Consider the following 19,706-nt stretch of genomic DNA (forward strand, 5'->3'; position numbering starts at 1 on the left):
GCATACATATAAGTAAAACAGGGTATATACCCAGTTAAATCGGGCACCGAATCGAACCCCGGCGACAGTTCTGACTGAACCATGATAATAATCATGTCTGTGTGGATTAAGATCTGTGTTGGTAACAGACATCCTGTCAATCTCTAATAATTCACACGTAGTCTGATGTATGATATAATATTTCGAATGGCAATTTCAATCACGACAGAAGTTTGCTATCGTCGTCTCCATGACCTTCTTGAAGCATAGTCTAAATAATACCAATCCAGTTCCTGCAAGGAAGGAGACAGGGGAGCGACGCCCCTAGTAATCAATTTCCGAGAGATATCAAATCAAAGGGTGGAATTAGCTGCCCTACTTAATTAGAATATGTTTTTTTTTAAATTTTATCTGTTATTTACATATATAAAATGTCTTCCTTCCTCACATTTCTGAGTACTACATAACCAAAACTCTGCACGCCACAAAATGTACTTCTCAAATCTCCCTAACACATTGTTCAAATGGATTCGGTGTAGAATCCATTGAAGAATATAGAAACGTCGCTGCCAAAGACGATGGGATATCTTGCCCTATTCGTTATATTTTCCTATAAAGAAATCACTTTCAAATTGGAAATAACATCTACGTTGGCATCTTTCCTGAAATACATGAACGCAACTATCTAATTATTCTGTGAACACTAGATAAGATTAGACATAATAATCAATAGTTTTATTTAATTTTTCATGGCTCACCTTTCATTGAATAAAATCCTAAAAATTAAGTATTGCGATAAAAGAAAAGTTAACTATCAATAGTTTAATTTTTCCTGGTGCGTCTTTCATTAAATACACTCATAAAAATTAATTATTCCGACAAGACCACCAATAGTTTTATTTAATTTAATTTATCGTTTAAAAACATTTGGCAAAGCAATATACGGGTATTGGATCTACCTTTCCCAGTTCTATAATCACATCATCATTAGATTAGAGCCAGCTATCGTTTAATTTAATCGTACAAAGTATGCAATTGGTTGCAGATGGTACCGAAATCGATGCCCTCATAGCAGAGCTGCTGTGCATTCTTCGTATGGAAACAACTTCTGTGGATTCCACTAAAATGTCTTAATTAATAAAAGACAAAGCCGGTCGATTATTTAATCAACGAACGATTATAATTATTGTTATCATTATACGTAACCATCATACCATAGCTGTTAACATTATTAGTCGGACTCCGTTATCATTACTTGTGCATTATTGACGGTTGTGCAAGAGCGGCGGCGTGTTGTCAGTCATATAGACCCGACAAGGTATCTCGAGATCTGCACATATCCGTTAGCTTGGTATATAAAAGACTTCTCGGCACGCATCCCAAATCATTGCCGATTCTTGGCGATCGTCTGTCTAACAGTCAACGTTAAGTAGATGGTAAATGTACGTGTAGTTTCGAGGTTGTAGAGAAATCCCTTCAACTTTTTAGGTGTGTTTCTTGCAAAACATTATCCAACTGATATTTGAAACATAACAAAAAAGACATGGCAGAGGATGACAAGCCTGATATGTCTAATTTCAGAGTGATTGTGTTATTAGCTGTCGATGAAACGGAATACTCCGAATATGCCTTTAACTGTGAGTATAACCTTTTTACGTTTGTCCGTCAAATATCAAGAATGGATGATGTAATCAATTTCGGTAAAGTGTGGACTTTTTTGATGAAATTAAGGCTGTTAATATATATTAATTAGATGACAAAAGAGATTGTTAATTAATTACTCAGGATTTACAGGTTACTTAGTTTATGTTCAAGCTATAACAAAAATAACGTCTGTTAGCATTAACTCGCTTGCTGTATTACATTTCTAACATATCATGGTTGTTATATACCGTGTAAAAATACACGAGGATATTCTGATAAATGTAGCTTGAAATAGACAGTCAGTCAAATAACAAGCAAGAGCTTAAATATAACACAGAGATTTGTATAGTACTGATCTGAATAATCTGATTTATAAGATACGACGCTAGAACGGAATACCATAATTACACAGTATTTGAGCGTTCTGGTATAACGACTATACATACCCCTTGATTCAATCTGATTTTAATCTAAGCAATTAGTGTACATTTACATCAAATAGATGTGGACAGAAGATACTTTATCGTTAATGAATTATATTTTTTTAACAGGTGCACCGTGCACGGGACCTCAAGAATTCTTCCGACACTAATGGCATCCGTTATAAATTCATTATTTATGGTTCTAATTCTCGTACCGACGCCCATCTTGTTTCTAAAACACATCTGAATTTAATAAAGGTTAATTACTATTATAATGATGTCCGGTACGTGCTTATAGAACTGCAAATATTTATCTTTGATATCCTGACTTCGGTCAATCACGTTGTAGCCATATGTATTGTCTACGCATGCTAGATAAATAAAACCAAACATTTCGTGACACTTTAAATAAAAAAGAAATCAAAGGTCAATTATCTGTCTGAGTAGTTGAATAGGGGTTGATCACGACTGGAAGATCTTGGGCACGAATCTTAAGAAATTATATTGTGAATATTAAATATTCGTTCGATAGGGGATTTGCCAGCAGCAATTTGGGTAATTCGGAACGAATGGGACGGGACGTCTTGCCAACGTCTCTAACAATGTATAAAAACAACGTCTATAATAATTCACTTTAATCAAAACACCATCAGGTACAAACACGTAAGTAATCTCATACAATTAAATCATAACACACCTTCAAAACATACAAAATTAATATCTTCTACGAATCAGTCTTTTACGTGAATTGATACGACGAATTGCATAGTAAGATCAGATCAATTCAACGGTTGTTGTTGTTGGTCCTAGTGTTTAACGTCCGCTTCCACCGAAGGTGATATCGCATACAAGTCTTTTTTTCATTTTTATTATCTCAGCGCACGCGCAGGGGTCTTTCCTGTGAGAGAAAACCAGAGTAACCCACGAGGTTGAGAAGGTGCCCATATCTCCAAGCCACATATGCTCACACCGGGGATCGAAACCACAACCGCAAGCCAGAGGTGACCAGCCAGCTAGAGGTCGAAGCGCGACACTCTATTAGAATTTAGCTGTTATGGCCACACCTTGCTTTGTGATGTTTCAAACTGGTTCTCACTTTCAGGCGTAACACCAATCTGTTTCAGAGCGGTATTGCGAAAGCGGCTTTGTAAAGGCCTAGCGAATATTCACCGCTGATAAGGGGGCGTGATACCTGACTGACATGTAGTATGTTTCTAGTCATTGGAATAGGATCAACCAACATTCATGGTTCTTTTGATCACACCGCGGTAGTGTAAATAAAAAACATGGCATGAGTTTAAATTCAAACAAGAGAGCATAAACGGAAACACATCTGCTTCACCCACCTCCATGTCTTCGTAAACTAAGTTGTTGCCTGTTGCTCCCAAAACTCTTAATTTATTATGTTAGATTTAAGTAGGGAACCACGGTGGCTAAGTGGGTAAGGCGCTCGCTCGCTAGCTTGGAGGTTGCGTGTTCCTCCCTGTATTGGCCGAGAAAGTTCATCGGGATTTTCCAACGTGGTTTCTTCTTGTCACTGGTGCAGGACTGAGGGCCTGACACGGACAGTTGTCTAATCGTTCGGATGGGCCGAAAAACGGAGGCCCCTTGTATACATTGGCGTGCATGTAAAAGATCCCCTGGCAGTTGGGATTCGCTATAAGAGTAGGCCATAGTGCCGCTACCCGGGCAACATTTCCCTCATTGCACACTGTATGGCGTATGTCCGTCTTCATTAGCCCCGTTAGAGCAGAACAGCAGGACTTTAAACCCCATTTCATTTCATTTCGATTCAAGTAAGACAAATTTTACTAATCTCTTAGTGATGTTGAAATGATATGACCTATCAAATGAAATATTATGCCAACGAAACAGTTAGGTTCGACTAAAGCCGAATATCATTAGACTGATCTACGTGGGAATGACCAGAGTAGAGTTTTGATGAGGTATTGAACTCCACTTTTTTTTCCGTTCCATTCTGAAGCGTTGATGGTCTCTGCTATGGTAGCTTTCGCCTTTCGGAATTCCAGGTTAACATTTCTTACCTTGAAAAATAATTCACTTTGTTGTGTTTTTCGTTGCCAGGGCTCTTCTCTAAAAATCTATCTACTTCAGATTTTTATCGTATGATCAATAATGTAAAAAATATTCAGAGTTATAAACTTCATAAAGTATAAAGCATCCTGCCATTTACATTTATATTAGACTCTTATTCATTGACATCAATTAGAGCCAAACTGATTTTAAATGACTTATTATTATCTTTTTAACCAGTTCTCCGATGCACACCGGTTACTTCTTAATCATTTTGTCTCTTTAAAACTGGTTCACCAGAAACACGAACAGAAACGAAGTGTAGATACAATTCTTGAACACTTGTAAGACATGTTTTATAATTCATTTTTATCGGACCAAGAAAAGGGCATATCCGCAGAGAATACTGAACATATAAGTTGTCTCTATAATTGCTTGAATTATAATATAGGGAAAATGTTTGCCAGGAAAAGTGTTGGGACTAATATTTTCTTTAATAAGACAACATTAGTCTGTCACTGTTACAGGGGTGGGACTATTTACCCAATACCACCCCAATACCACCTCAATATCACCACATACTACCCAATACTACAACATAATGATGCAAAATAGACATATCATTTGATTTTTTTCAAAAATAGAGAGTTATATCGCGGGAAATGTACTTCAAATGCGATACCGATGTCTTGCTGTTCCATTTGCCTCTCTATACCACACCAAACAAGCCTATAATAACCCAATACTACCAAATACTCATCAAATACTACCAAATAATACCCAGTATGATCAAATAACAAATAACAGCACATTAGTATAATTACTGCAACTAATATTCGATATTTTGCAGAAAATTGAAATGTTTACCCAGTTATCTCCCTTTACAACCGGTAAATTGATTTTAGATTGTTACTCGGTTTAATCATCTTCTTTGGCTTTGCAGTTGGTTTCCAAGACGACAAACTTAAAATAAGAAAAACAAGTATGACGATGTACCATATTTTATTACCAAAATGACCCATCTGTCTCTTACCACTTGATAGGGCCGTAAGTCAAAGAAGGTGGGTTTTCTCGGGTCCCCCGGTTTCATCTCACTGTTAAACACCCCTTCGTGCAAGCGAGTTAATGAAATAATATTGAACTACATGTATATGTTAGTCCCAAAATTACCTAGTTAGTGTCGATTGTTTGTATTTATTTTAAAATTAATGCTTTAACAAAACAACTGCATAATGTTTATATTCATTTTTTCGTGTCAACTATTAACTTATTCGGTATTTACTTACTGCACGATGTTTTATTTTAAAATTAACGAAATTGCACATGTTTCTTTCCAGTGTGTAAATCTCAGTTCATCCAAACTATTATTTGCGGCCTGTTACAGCTCTGTCGGTTTCTTTGATAATATAAATAAACCAAAACTTGATTACCCAATCAACAATCTTAACCCCATTGATTAATTGTTAAGTCAGGTGGAATGTATATACGAGTAGAGCATTACACATTTGTAATAAACATGTGCATTGTTGTAAACATGTATAATTTCGTAAATTTTAAACTAAAACATCGTCCATTAAGTATATATGCAATAACTTAATCGTTGAGATGAAAAAATAAATATAAACATATGCATATGTGGGAGGAAACTGGTGACCGTGTCTATTCATTTAGGTGGTAATGACATCGCCGCGACATCGTCACATGTGGGTATATACCGTAGAATACTTAGAATTTGTTCAATAGTGTCGATATTGGAAGAATCGCCGAGATTTTGACAAGAGGTTTTTTTTCAAAGACGACTGGTTTGGAACCGGAATAATTTAAAAGACAAAGAAGACGCGTTAATAAGTCATTAAAAGACAGATATAAAGATAAATTCGTGTGCTTTCCTGGCATATTATACCCAAATGATTTTTACAGGACCGCGTGCATTTGTACCAGCGTGTTATACTAAAATCACCAGTTCAAAATGAAAATTTTCTCGATTCTAATTATTAGATATCGTAAAACCAAATAAATTTTGGCCGATTTACAATGGACTGTTTAAATATTAACAGAACCCTTGAAATAAATTTTCACAAAAACCCACGTCGATGCTATATTATGATCCTAGGATATGTCTGTTTCAGACTGCTTGTACTCTTTAATAGTTTCCATATCGCTTTCGAAAACATTATTCCGGCGAACAAAATGCTTTACCTTAAATGAATCATAACTAAGTCTAGCTGATGTAAGAGAATTGTTTGACTTTTTATTAGTTTCTCTATAGGTATGGCCACAATCTGTTTAGTACGCAATTGCTTGGGTGTAAAACAATGATTTCGACATCGATCATTGCATCATTCACCTGGTACGCTATATTAAAAGGCCAAGACAATGTTAAAGGTTGGGAGTACGTGCTTTTCTTCATCATTATTTATATGTAGTGAAATAAAGAAGTCCAGTGAAATATGATGATTCCAAAGGGAGTATATATTATACAACCTATAAGATATTGGAAATTGACATGCTATTATATATACCGACGGTTGAAACGGTTCTTAATCTGCCCACTCATGTCGGTTAAATGTATTTTTCTTGTTTGACATGCCGTTATTTTATATCATATTGTGTAATATTTTTTATAAATTTCGATGCCAGTTGCTCAATACAATTCTTTGGTGTGTTCACTTATTAGCAAAAAAATCAGACACGATAGTTTCCGGATCGGTAACTACATTAGATAAACCCCAGATGACACGTTTTCACCTATAAACGGTTAACTTTATGTAGAAAGAGCCGTAAATCAATCCCTATTATGCGTTGATCGATAAATGTAGCATGGCGCCATTGCGTTACAGATCTGTTTTTCTTATCTTCCACTTAAATGTTCATGTAGCCGTCTTTTGGCTTTAACTAAAATGTAAATTGGTTAAGTAGACTTTTTTTTATTAACGTCTATCCAAATCCTTTAGAAATGTGAACTTTCAAAATAACAACATATTATGTTGGTCTTCGTGCAAAACATACTGAATCCAGATACATGTATGTTCAATCAATGAAAGGGAGCGTTTAATCGACGGATAATGAATTCTGGCATATCACCAGTTTAGTCAACATGGTTTTTTGGATTTTTTTTGATTTTTTTTAATTCCTTCGAAATTCAATCAAAACAACTATTGTAGGTATAAAAATTTACTGACGCCTCATCAGGTGTAAAGTTTACCTAAACAAATTAACAAGGTTCGTGTTAACAACCGTACTAACGAAACCAAAAATGGCTTATACTTAAACTAAATTTATTTTAAACTCAGTAGCGCCAGCTCTTGAAATCCAAGCTCAAAATAATTACATTCTTGTAAAAATACTGTATTTGTTAAGTTTTGGAAATGTTCTGGTTTTTGTCATTGATTCTGGAATTGGATTTAATAATATTTTTATATACTTAGATTGGAATCTTATCGTGTATGTTCGTCCTCCCTGTCAGTGGTTGAAGAGGACGCTTTTTGAATTTCCAATAATTTGTTTCATGAGTTATTGCTGTGAACTTTCTAGCAATAACAGTTATCACCATATCTGTTTGAATTGTACATAAATTTCCACAAGTTTCGAGTTTGACCCTGGTAGATGAAATAGTGATTCTACCTCACTGGTGGAAACATAATATATAACATATTCTGGACACTGAAAAATACGCCGGTGGAAAACAAGACATTCAAATTCTAATCCAAGCTCGAGTAAACAACAGCAAACAAACAAACGAAAAAACGCGAACTAGTCAAAAATCCTACATCTGTTCTTCAATTGCAATTTATTAATATGCCCCAGGTTTATAATAATATAGTATTATATAGTTGTAGATGAATTATGATCGATTAATAATAGAACTGTGGCAGCATACAACAATGATATTAGATTTTATTTAATTAACGTCAACCATACATCATATTAAATCGCCAAGGAAGGTGTATTCTCTTAAGATGCAAATACCTCTATAATGCAATTTAACGAATCAGATAACCTGGAGTGCCATGCTTCACACTGCTGTCGTCAATAGTGTTACAAATGTTTGTGGCAGCTTCACTGGAAATTGATCGGATAACTTGCGTAATAACCGATGTGCCCGAAATGGTTCACACTATTTCCAGCATGGTATTAAGGTGGATTTCCTCAGGGTTCCTCAGTTTCATTCTACAATGATGATCGAATTATTTTCTTCACGATCTGTGCCAAAGGGTAAATTGGATATTCAGGTCTATATTCTCACTTTCAACACAGTAGTACATGTATATATCATATATCATCACCTCCTTCATATTTATATACAGATCAGGTTCTAGTTCCTGGTTTAAGCTCTACTGTAGTTGATGTTTTTGATTACCATACTTGAGTGTTTGTGAGAATATAAATTACACTACATCTTGGCATATGTAATGGCGTTTTAAAGTCACGCTGTCTAGTTTCTCGCATAAAGAAAATCTTATATTTAGACCGACACTAATGATGGGGAGGGGGATTATTTGTTGAGGTTTTATTTATAAAATTTTTAGTTTTGTGAATAATGTTTGTGTAACTGCTTGGCCGTTTTTCCTGGTATATCTATTGCGAAGTCAAATTATATTTTTACTGGAATTCGAACACACATTAAATGAAAACTCTATAATTATTTGTTTTCGTTTATTTGTTGAAATTTTGTATTTTATTTGTTAGCCTCTCTCTCTCTCACTCTCTCCCTCTCTCTCTCTCTCTCTCTCTGTGATGGTGTGTGTGTGTGGGGTGTGTCTGGGTGTGTGTGTTGTTTAGTTTCTGGGGTTTGTTAAATGAAATCCACTTTAACGGCACTGTAATTTTAAATTGCGCTGTTAAGTATCATTCTTTATTTCTAAAAAGGTGTGTTGCTAATTTAAAGGTTTGAACTCATATTTTAAGCAAATTGGTCGACTCATGATAAACAAATCAGATATAGAGAGATGCTATTGTATAAACATATATTCTACAGACCGTTACTGATCTGTTTACCTATATTACCTTCTTGCTTTACTATACATGTATACATACACACAGGTGGTAAATCAATAAAACACGTTACTTAGTATAGTATAAAGGTACACATAATATAATAACATAAAGTTGTTCAAGATAAAACATTTCCGAAGTTAACTCGATGCAGAATATTTTTTACAGGAGACAGACCACAAAAGATTGCCTCATTAACTTTAATATTGAATTTTGTCTCTTAGTCCGACAGAGAAATGGGTAACAAATTAAGGAGAGAGAGAGAGAGAGAGAGAGAGAGAGAGAGAGAGAGAGCAAAAAAACATAATGAGCGGAGCCAGTCAGGATACCAAGTCAAAACGCAAGGTTTCAGGACTAAAGAGAGAGAGGTCATTTCGGGACTATCACATGGTTCAATTTTATATCAATAATTCGCTTGTGCGTAGGAGTCTTTAGCAGTGGAAGGAAACCGGAGGACCAGGAGAAAACCCATGAGGTTGGACAGGCGACCCTATTCCTGGTCACGTACAACCGGGGAATCGAAACCACGCCAGTTGACTCAATGGCAGACCTTATGATACAGCGTGCACGTGCTAACCATTCGGCCATCCAGCCCCCCAAGAAATTAAGGAGAAGTTACAATCTTATATAATAATGCAAACACAAGCACAAAAGCTATGTAAATCAAGATCTGACTTGTACAGAAATATTTTAAAATCATAACTTTTATAGATAAGAAAAACTACAGATGAGTGTAGAATCGACACATTGACTTAACTTCAATCTCTTAGATTAGAATGCATGGATAAAAATAATTTTTGAAATAATATTTTTAGTGGGGAGTACTTTTAATCCCAGACTCTATTATCTCCCTTTAATTCACGTGCGTTTAGACTGTAATTTTATCTGATAAATGGGTTTACATCATCCAGACTATATGAATAAAAATACGTTTTGAAATAATATTTTTAGTGGGGGTATTTTTGATCTCAGACGCTATTATCTCCCTTTAATTCTAGCATGTTGAGGCTGTAATTAACCCGAAAAAATGAGTTTAAAAATAACACCATAGCAAAACATCACCTATCATTACCTGGTGCAGCGTTTCCATATTACTTCAGTTTTCAGATGACTTAATATTTATCGCTCGTAACTAATTTATTTCACATTGCAATAATATTTTAAAAATGTGCATGATTTCAAATCCCAAACGCCCCTGGATTGATGGCTTTCTATACAGATAAAAGTACATATTATTCGTTTTCTATTGAGGATTTACTTTGTCAGGTTTAATAACTATCCTATCCAGTTTGATGTCAGGATTTTCCCTTGACGTCACATGCGTTATGTAACTTGGCTAAAGGACTAACTTGTATATACCAGGCTATACTTGTGTTGAGTTGAGTTTCTATAGCTCAGTGGAGAGGAGGTTTTGAATATGGCACTTGAGATCTATGAAGGAGGACAGATTGTAATGGCCATGATTAAAAAAAAATGCCATAGCGAAAAGAGCTGATGGCATTCATTCTTAGTGACAATTGAAATCTCTAAGTTCTAAACAAAAATCCACATACAATGTTTTTCTAAAGACAGATGGGGCTTAACATTTAAACTTTATAAACAAACCGATAAGTTACTTAAAACACAGAGAGTTAAAGTAACGATGCGTCATTTGCATTTTTCGCTAAAAAAAAAAAAAAATCCAATTTCTCACGGCATAATTCATGCTAATATGTACTTGTATTAATTATTTAAAGTTGCAATTGCAAATTTTCAAGTTATATTTTTAAAATGTATTAAAATAAAGCCTTAAAATAGATGGTATCCATAAACAGTCCTACCTTGTTAAAGACTAATCCTATTAATCCTATAATTCGCTATTGCCAGCTGAGAAATTGACAAAAATATCATTTTTAACTTCGAATTCCAACGTTGGAAAATGGCTGCACCATGTTGTCAATAGCAAAACAGGGGAGGTAATTGTGTTGTTATTGTGTTGGCGGATAGCTTATTACATTTCGAACAGCATAGATTGATGAATTCCACATATCTTTGTAAAAATCGAACGGGATTGAACCATATTTTGGACTGGTATTTATATTGCAGATTCGTCTTTCATAAAATAGTAGTTTGTAAATGTGATTCATTTAGCGCTAAAATGACGCATCGAGAAACATTCTTTAAGGACCCTTTTTTGGTAGCGATGCCATTAACAACGTGACAACGTCACATTCCCCAAACCCCATAAGCCCCAATATCAGATGTTTCCATTAAATATTTCCTTTTCAGTTTTTAAAAATGTATCTGGGAATATCATTTGTTTTGTTTGTCCTTTACTTTGTTGGTTCCATCGCTGTCTTTTGAAATATGATAATATACAACTTTTTTCTCTTTTCAGGGTACAGAGATTTTGTACACAGACCAGGGAATTTTCTTATTTTACTTCACTGTACAGACCATGATTATCAATCAATGCGTGATGCCAGTAAGTTGCTTACTGATAATATGATTTCACTTCATAACATTCATTCAGCAAATGTTTAATGGAGCTAAATACGATTAAATATTCGGTTCGAAATAGAAAGCAGAAGTCTGTTTATTTATTTTATTTTCGTTTTCGGCTGAAACTATCGAGTGTCGAACACAAAACTAGAAATATCTCAACATAGGCTGTAACGTTTGACCTACAGCTTGTAAATATATAGACAATCACAAAACAAAATTAGTAAATGAAGACTTTTAATGTTTACCCAAATCAAAGGAGTCTTGTCATTTTAACTTCAACGTGTCAGACCCATTGCATGATGAGTTAGATACCCTGTGCGTGTCAGATCCAGAGCATGAGTTGGTTTTCCCTATGCTGGTTTGAAGATGCTTTCTTTGATTCCCCGAGACACGTATGGTCCATTCTGATGGCCGATCAGTTACCATGCATCCTATAGTAAAACGTGGAGCCCCCGTGAGAATTTCTTCATTCGTCAGTGTTGGTTGAATGGATTGAAATTAAATGAAAATTTACGGTAGAACGTTTGTATAACGAACACATCGATTATCATTTTCTTATTCAAATAGTCATCACCACGTCCACGCTTCCCTTTTTTCCTAATCATTATCCTGTACTTGTTTTTATCCTGCCTTTAGCGATCTTTAGTTTATTTCCGACGCCGTCATTTCATAACAACATAATACTGCAATCAAGATAATATTTCTCATAAAAACAGAAAATCTCTAATTTAACGCTGTGGCCTGTCATTTTTAACGAGGGTAAAAATTATATTACACATACTGTCAAGGGACATAGAACATTATTTATTAATTGCATTACCCATCTTCGACAGGTTTCAGATTGAAAAAAAGCGATATAGCTCATTAAATACATCATTAAAATAACAGTAATGCTATTAGGAAAGCGCGTGGCGAAAATATACATTTATAGCATACGTAATAAACGTAAATAGATGCCATTTAATCAACAAATGAAGGTAATTTCTACTCAATTATCTCAGCTTATGTTCCTGGTGAGTCGTTAGGAAATTGGAGACTTTAATCCTCAACAGGTTGATAAGTGTATATATTACTACCCAACAAAAAAAAACAAATTGAAAGATTCGGTTTCTTGACAGTTCATGTTTTGAACAGAATCTTTAATTATCCGTTTTAGTGACATAATTTAGAAAGCAAGCCACTGGTATTTAAGTAACCTATTTTCTAAATTGACAGTTTGCAAAACCTAACTGATCAGCTGCGATGTGTTATAAAAGGTAATTCCACCAAAAACCTAACTGATAAGCTGTGTTATTAAAGGTAATACCACCAAATTAACAAATCTTTTATGTTTATATTAATATTCTGTTGAGACATAAACATGTGGTTATTAGTTCAGACGTCATTTCGTAAACAGACGCATTAGCACAACATTCCTTGCAGTTTCTCCTGATAAGTTTACTAGATAATAGTACATGTACCATGGAAATGCCTAAGCAGCCAAACACTGTACTCGACGTTAAAGTACATTGTAGTGTCTCTAGACTGTATAATGTACTTACGTATACAATTAATACTTCCGTTAGTTTTTTTTCTTTACATTTCTGTGTCCCGTCTTTATCGTACCATTGTAAGAACTGTACTTTTTGCAGTAGTGGTGGAATTTACCGCCCAGATCTGGTCAACATTATTGCGTTGGTTGACTCATAATTACCGCTAAGGAAAATATATTCTATATTATGCCGTTGGTTGACTCATAATTACCGCTAAGGAAAATATATTCTAATACAGTTTCTACCTAAAATTAGTTATATTTACACAGAAGGTTTCAAGTGTGTTACGGGGTAACGTAATACCCAGCCATGTTTTGGGGTTCTAACAGTATTATGTACTGACTTAAAAGGGCGTGCACTCTTGTTTTGGGTGTGTTTAGGGATGGGAGGTGGTGGATTAATTATAATTTTTTATTTAGAGCAACATGGAGAAGCCATTAGGGCCCCCTGAATCTAGTGTGTTGAGAGGGGGGGGGGGGGTGCACATCGACACCATCGCATCGACATGATTAATTAACGCCAAAAATGAATAATCTTCGGCGATTGTTGACAGATCTAGCCTATATGATTTGTGATCGATTCACAGTTTCTGAGACGTTCTTATAGATAATCTAACTCAATACAAGCCATGATATGATTATCAATTAATTTGAGTTTTGAAACTCTCGATTTGGGATTGTCTATAATATTGTATGATGTTATTCTATATATGTAAATATTGCATGTTATTTGTCTTATTGGTTTTAGACGAAAACACTACGTCTTGTAATACACCAAAAGCCCAGTTTTAACTATACATTTATATGATTTGGTTTATTTATAGCTATTGATGTTCTATTAGAATTAAATATAATTATGAATATGAAATTACCACAGACTTATTCTAATTAAAAGGCACTCAGCCGTGTGTTATGGAAGTCACTGAGAAAATTACGGTTATGTTTATTAATTAAGTGCAATTTACAGAATCATGAAAACTTAAAAGGCACTCAGCCATATGCTATAGAGATCATTGAGAAGATTATCGTTATATATGTTTATTAATTAAGTGTAATTTATAGAATCATGAAAAATAGTAAAACATCGACGTCATCATAGTGTAAGTATTTAAAATGTATATTGAAATGCATTGAGAGAGCAGTAGAATATTGTATAACATGACGGCAGATATTTACAAAAGGCTGATCGTTAATTGCGTTTTTCAAACTATTCTATTTCTAGTAACGAGGTCGGGTGGGGATGGTGCTGGGGTGGGGTTGTCTAAGATGCATCCATGCAGAATGGAAAGAATCCTTGATCCATGAAAACAATTTGCGCAACACGCTAAGCATTTTAACGGATACATACGAGCAGTGTATAAGTATCAATCTGCTTTACGGACATGTAACCCGTGTAGCACATCATGGATATACGTACATATTTGACAAGCAAGATGAAATGGGGGTTTAACGTCCTATTGTTCTGTTCCAACAGGGCTAATGAAGACGGGCATTCGTCATGCAGTGTGCTATGAGGAAAATTGGGTCCGAACAGCGGCGCTGTGGCCTGCTCTTATTTCAAATTCCAACTGTCAGGGGTTCTTTAACGTGCCCGCCAATGTGTACACGGGACCTCGGTTTTCGTCACATCCGAACGACTATACACTGTTCCTTTGCAGACCCCCTGTCCTACACCACTGAAAAGGGGGCGGGGGGCACGCCTAATAACCCCGATGAATTTTCTGGGCGGCCAACGCAGGGACCGAACACAGAACCGCCAGGCTAGTGAGCCAATGTCGTACTTACTCAGCCACCGTGGTTCCCGTACAGACCAATCAAATGTCTATCTTCATATTTGACCGAGTGTGGTATGGTGCTTAATGTGCCGGACCTGACAACTACTATTTCATGCACATAAAATTGACGACTATATTGTTTTATTCACTGTGCCAGAATTAATGCATTACATCATTTCTATATACCCCCCCCCCTCCCATTTGAAACACCAGGAAAGCATGTCTAAGATAGTTTTAGCTTCTATTGTTAGTCATCTGTTATTCGCATGTTTAGTATCGACGATTGATGGTTAGCAGGTACAAGGAGAGAACAAAACCATGACAGACAGCCCTTGACCTGTCGGCCATGCCATCCCTATCACGTAACTAAACCAGTTAATACCGAGAAGAGAACCAATATAAGACGATACACGGCATATTGATCGCACAGGAATCAGTTTGAATAATGTGTGTGATCGCATAACGATTCTTTATTTTCTTTGTGTGCATGGCATTGGTCGATCATACTAAAAGAAAACAACCTGCATTATATTAGAATTGTATAAATTATCGAAGGATAATTTTGCTTCAACTATTCATATGAAATCAATTGATAAAATAATGCGAGTTACTATGAAACACGAGCTGCTATGAGGGCTGGTTGAAAGGTTCTAAGTCTGAAAAGAATAAATCTATTGGTTTGAAATAAACTTTTGCCACCAACAAGTACAATCATAGACAGAAGACCTGCAACTGTAGTGTTATTATTGTCTTTGTACCACATCATCTTTCGACCCTACCCATTTTTAAATCACCAGAAATGGACAAAACTGACTATCAGACAGTCATCCAGTACCCGCACCTGAAAGGGTTAACCGCAACACAGATACATGTCGACATGGTCTCCCCTTTAGGGGATGATGCCCCTTCCTTTCCACAGTAAAGAAGTGGGCTGTGGAATTTAAGTGCGGTAGATCACGCGCTTACTGGAAGGCCATAATTCAAGAAAATATTACTCGGGTGCAGGGCATGGTGATGGCTGGTCGACAATTGACCACTCGACAAATTGCCAGTGGTATGACCATCTGTCATGAGAGGGTGAGGGTTGAGCAAATTATCGCCATAGAGTTAGGAATGACAAAAGTTTCTGCAAGGTGGACGCCAAAGCTCTTGACTGCGGATCTGAAACGTGTCGGATTCCTGGCGTCCCGTGACAATCTGCGCCGTTTTGACTCAGATCCTGATAATTGTTTGGCCAGATTTCGACCCGTCAGACTAAAAATAAAAAACAACTAACGGATCCTCAATTCCCTAGTAATGGTGGCACAATGTCAGCTGTGAATGACGATTTTAGGGTGGATGAAGAAAATGCCTTCCTCGACAAAAGTGTGTACACTCGGAAGGGGACTATGTAGAAATATAATAGGAAACCATCAACTTTCTACAGTCAGCCCTCGTATGTGTAATGATATATATCTATAGAGCTCGGAACATGATAGTCTTTAATTCCCTTAATACAATTATTCCCACGTTTAACGATTACTCTATTCTCAGACAACCGTGTGCACACGAGACTCACCACGTTAACCGGACTATAAAAAGAAATAAACTATAGATAAAGTAAGATTTATATGGCCGTCTTTTTTAACTCAACAGAAAATCGATAGTATTTCAAGCCAGCCGTAAAGTAGTAAACAAAATAAAAGACATTTCATATATAGTTTAATGATTTATGCGTTGATTCCTCTTTAGCCCCAGCGTTATGGAAAATGTTTTTTACAGTTAAACATGCATTATGCAAGAGGCAAATCTGCCTATTGCAGGTATTTCTTTGGGTCCGAAATGTTATATAAACTATTAATTACACATTTATTAACATGAATAGACAATAATCAACTCTCGAAGCTACCTTTTCTGTCCGATTTTCAATGGATTTGAATCCGATCTGCTGGTCGACGTCCGTGGATGATTAAACGCAAAAATGGATAATCGAGACTTTTTTAATTACCGTGACAGCGGTAACAAGGTGTACTGGACTTAGAAGGAAGCAATTTGACTGTAATTTTCAGCATAATCCATTTACATCATCTAGTTTTTAATTATTATAGCGAGAACTGCCAGTTCATTATTTAATCTTCCATAAAGTATCTTTAATAAATTGTGTTTTGATTTTTTGTCTTTTCAGGTCCGGGACATACAAAAACAATGATTGTAGAATTAACAGAAAAAATGAAATTTATAGAAGACAAATTTGGTCAACTAATGAACCATGCTGGGGTGGGTTGATTATAACTTCTACAGTAGTTTATTTGATGATATGTCATCAACTTTCTTTTTATTCTTAAACTATATGGAGAATTTGTAATAAATGTCCGCATCTCTTGTGTGTGAGAGAGAGAGAGAGAGGGAGAGAGAAATGGGGTTTAACGTCCACTTGACACAAACTAGGTCATTTCGGGACTAACATATGGTTTAATTTTATTTCAATAATTCGCTTGCGCCTAGGGGTCTTTAGCAGTGGGAGGAAACCGAAGGACCCGGAGAAAACCCACACATTTCAGGTCTCCCGAATCATAACACTGCAGGTTCTAGTCCTGAAACTCCAACCTCGTGGGTTTTCTCCGGGTCCTCCGGTTTCCTCCCACTGCTAAAGACCCCTACGCGCAAAGGAATTATTGAAATAAAATTAAACCATATGTTAGTCCCGAAATGACCTAGTTTGTGTTGAGTGGACGTTAAACCCCATTTCTCTCTCTCTCTCTCTCTTTAGTCCTGAAACCTTGCGTTTTGACTTGGTATCCTGACTGGCTCCGCTCATTATGTTTTTTTGCCAGAAAAAGTGACCTTTTCAAGTAAAATAGCAGTCATACATAATTTACAACCACATAATCGACAGTAGAGCGTAGACCTTAATAATAAGTAGGCCCCTAAAACAACAAAACTTATAGGAATAAAACTCAATTAAAGATTTGTTTTAATAATAAACATTTACTGAAAAGCTTCTAGTACTAGTAGCGGAACCAAATAGGTACATAACATATTTTTTCACTCGATCCTTAAGCACAAGAAATCGTGTTGAACCGTGTAACGACCCAAACCACGACATCGCCGCTGATACCACACTGATCCGCAGTGAATATTCGCTTGGCCGCTACAATCACTGATAAGGATGACATCGATGCGACTTAATGACTACAAAATATTAACTTTTTTCTTTCGACAAATTAAATTCTGAAACATTTTTTTTTAGTATTAGAAAAATAAATAAAGGTGTTTGAAGTATATCTTGATAAAAAATATTCCATATTTAGCGTAAATAGGTACAGAAAATAGTACGCGGAGGCGTAAAATGGGTAAAACGATATAATTTTGCCCGTACCAGTTCATATTACTACGTTCAATGTAAACAACGCACGTGTGACCATCAATTTGACGTTTTTTTCTGTTTGTCTACTCTGAATTCTTTCAGAAGTACATTTTTTACCGTCTAATCTGATTGACCTGCTCGTGTTTGTTTTAAAACAACAAAAACAAGCCACAGAAGTAATCTTTTTTGGCGTTATCGATGCCATCTTGCTTTGTTGGTAAACATTGTGATGTGACGTCACCCTTAGAACTACAGCGGTCTGAACTTTTAAAGGTCAGTCATCTTGGACAGAGATAAAAGACGGATGTCGCATTAGGACTGTAAAACAGATTGCGCTGATACATGTACATTTCTCTTCTATATAGATCAATGTAGTTAGCGAACATTTATTTTGCCAGGTCTTTTCATATTCTTTTTCTATTGACAGATATCTGGTAGAATTCAGCGGGGAAGTGGTAAACCAGGGGAGGCTATCATTAAAGCAGCTAATGACGAAGGGGCTAGTATGATTGTTACTGGAACACGTGGTCATGGGAAGATCAAGCGGACATTCCTGGGAAGCGTCAGCGATTACGTTGTTCATCACTCTCCCGTTCCAGTTATTATTTGTAGAAAACACTAAGACGCGATCGCAAATTCAAGGAAACAGCAGAAAGACCATGATTATTATTATTCGTTAGAAAAACACAATTATATGCATACACCATGTTTGTTGTAAACACTGCCATATTATCAAAATTAGTGTTAAGAGATATTGTTCCTGGCATGCAATTTACTTAAAATGAAGTTAATTATTATGTCTATGATCTTGTGTGAAATTCTAGGGACTGTAGACGTGGTTTTTTCCGCTTTCTGGAATTCTACAGGTGTACTTTTGTTTGTTGTCCCATCCGAATGACTAGCCAGCTCTTTCCTTGTCACACCACTTCCGCCGCTCCCGACAATGGGAGAGTGGTAATGGAAAATCCAAAGCTTCCTTACTTTGATATAAAAAGCCTACGCCCGAATATTGCGGAAATATTGTACTCTTTAATTAGCACAAAGGTCATTGGAATTAGCACTTTTCTTACAGCATAGATGTTACTAGTCTAAATAAAATGATACCAATATTTAGACACGTCATTGGATATTTTTCAGTTGGTTACTCCACTTCGTCTTATTCTAAAGACATTTCATTAAGGTGTGTGTTCAGAAATGCGTAGATTGTGATTTGTTTACACCAACTAATCCTACCATTCAAAACCTTTTAAAGGCTTTGATTTTCAAGACATTTGATTGGCTGGTAAATCAAGATCAAGAGAAAGCCTATTATGTATGCTCTCATCACTGGCACAGAATGTGCTTATCTTAATAAATATGCCTTAAGATGTTAATATAGTGTCCATCCCACTGAACAGAACGAAAATAATACCCAGTTTTAGTTAGAATTATATTCGCTGTCATTTAAGTGTGGCTTCGAAACAGGTGAAAACCCTAGCATTAAAACAATAGGTGAA

General features: G+C 35.9%; 1 non-coding gene across 1 annotated transcript; it reads left to right on the forward strand.

Moving 5' to 3' along the window:
* The first annotated feature begins 1,319 nt into the window (after positions 1 to 1,319).
* Positions 1,320 to 18,777, forward strand: LOC126826664 (uncharacterized). The gene is made up of 4 exons (XR_008788701.1): positions 1,320 to 1,616; positions 11,452 to 11,538; positions 17,029 to 17,120; positions 18,638 to 18,777. It is a non-coding gene; the product is annotated as an uncharacterized LOC126826664 (transcript).
* Positions 18,778 to 19,706: the final 929 nt, after the last annotated feature.

Source organism: Patella vulgata, chromosome 7 (assembly GCF_932274485.2).
Source record: "Patella vulgata chromosome 7, xgPatVulg1.2, whole genome shotgun sequence".
NCBI classification, from domain to species: Eukaryota; Metazoa; Mollusca; class Gastropoda; family Patellidae; genus Patella; species Patella vulgata.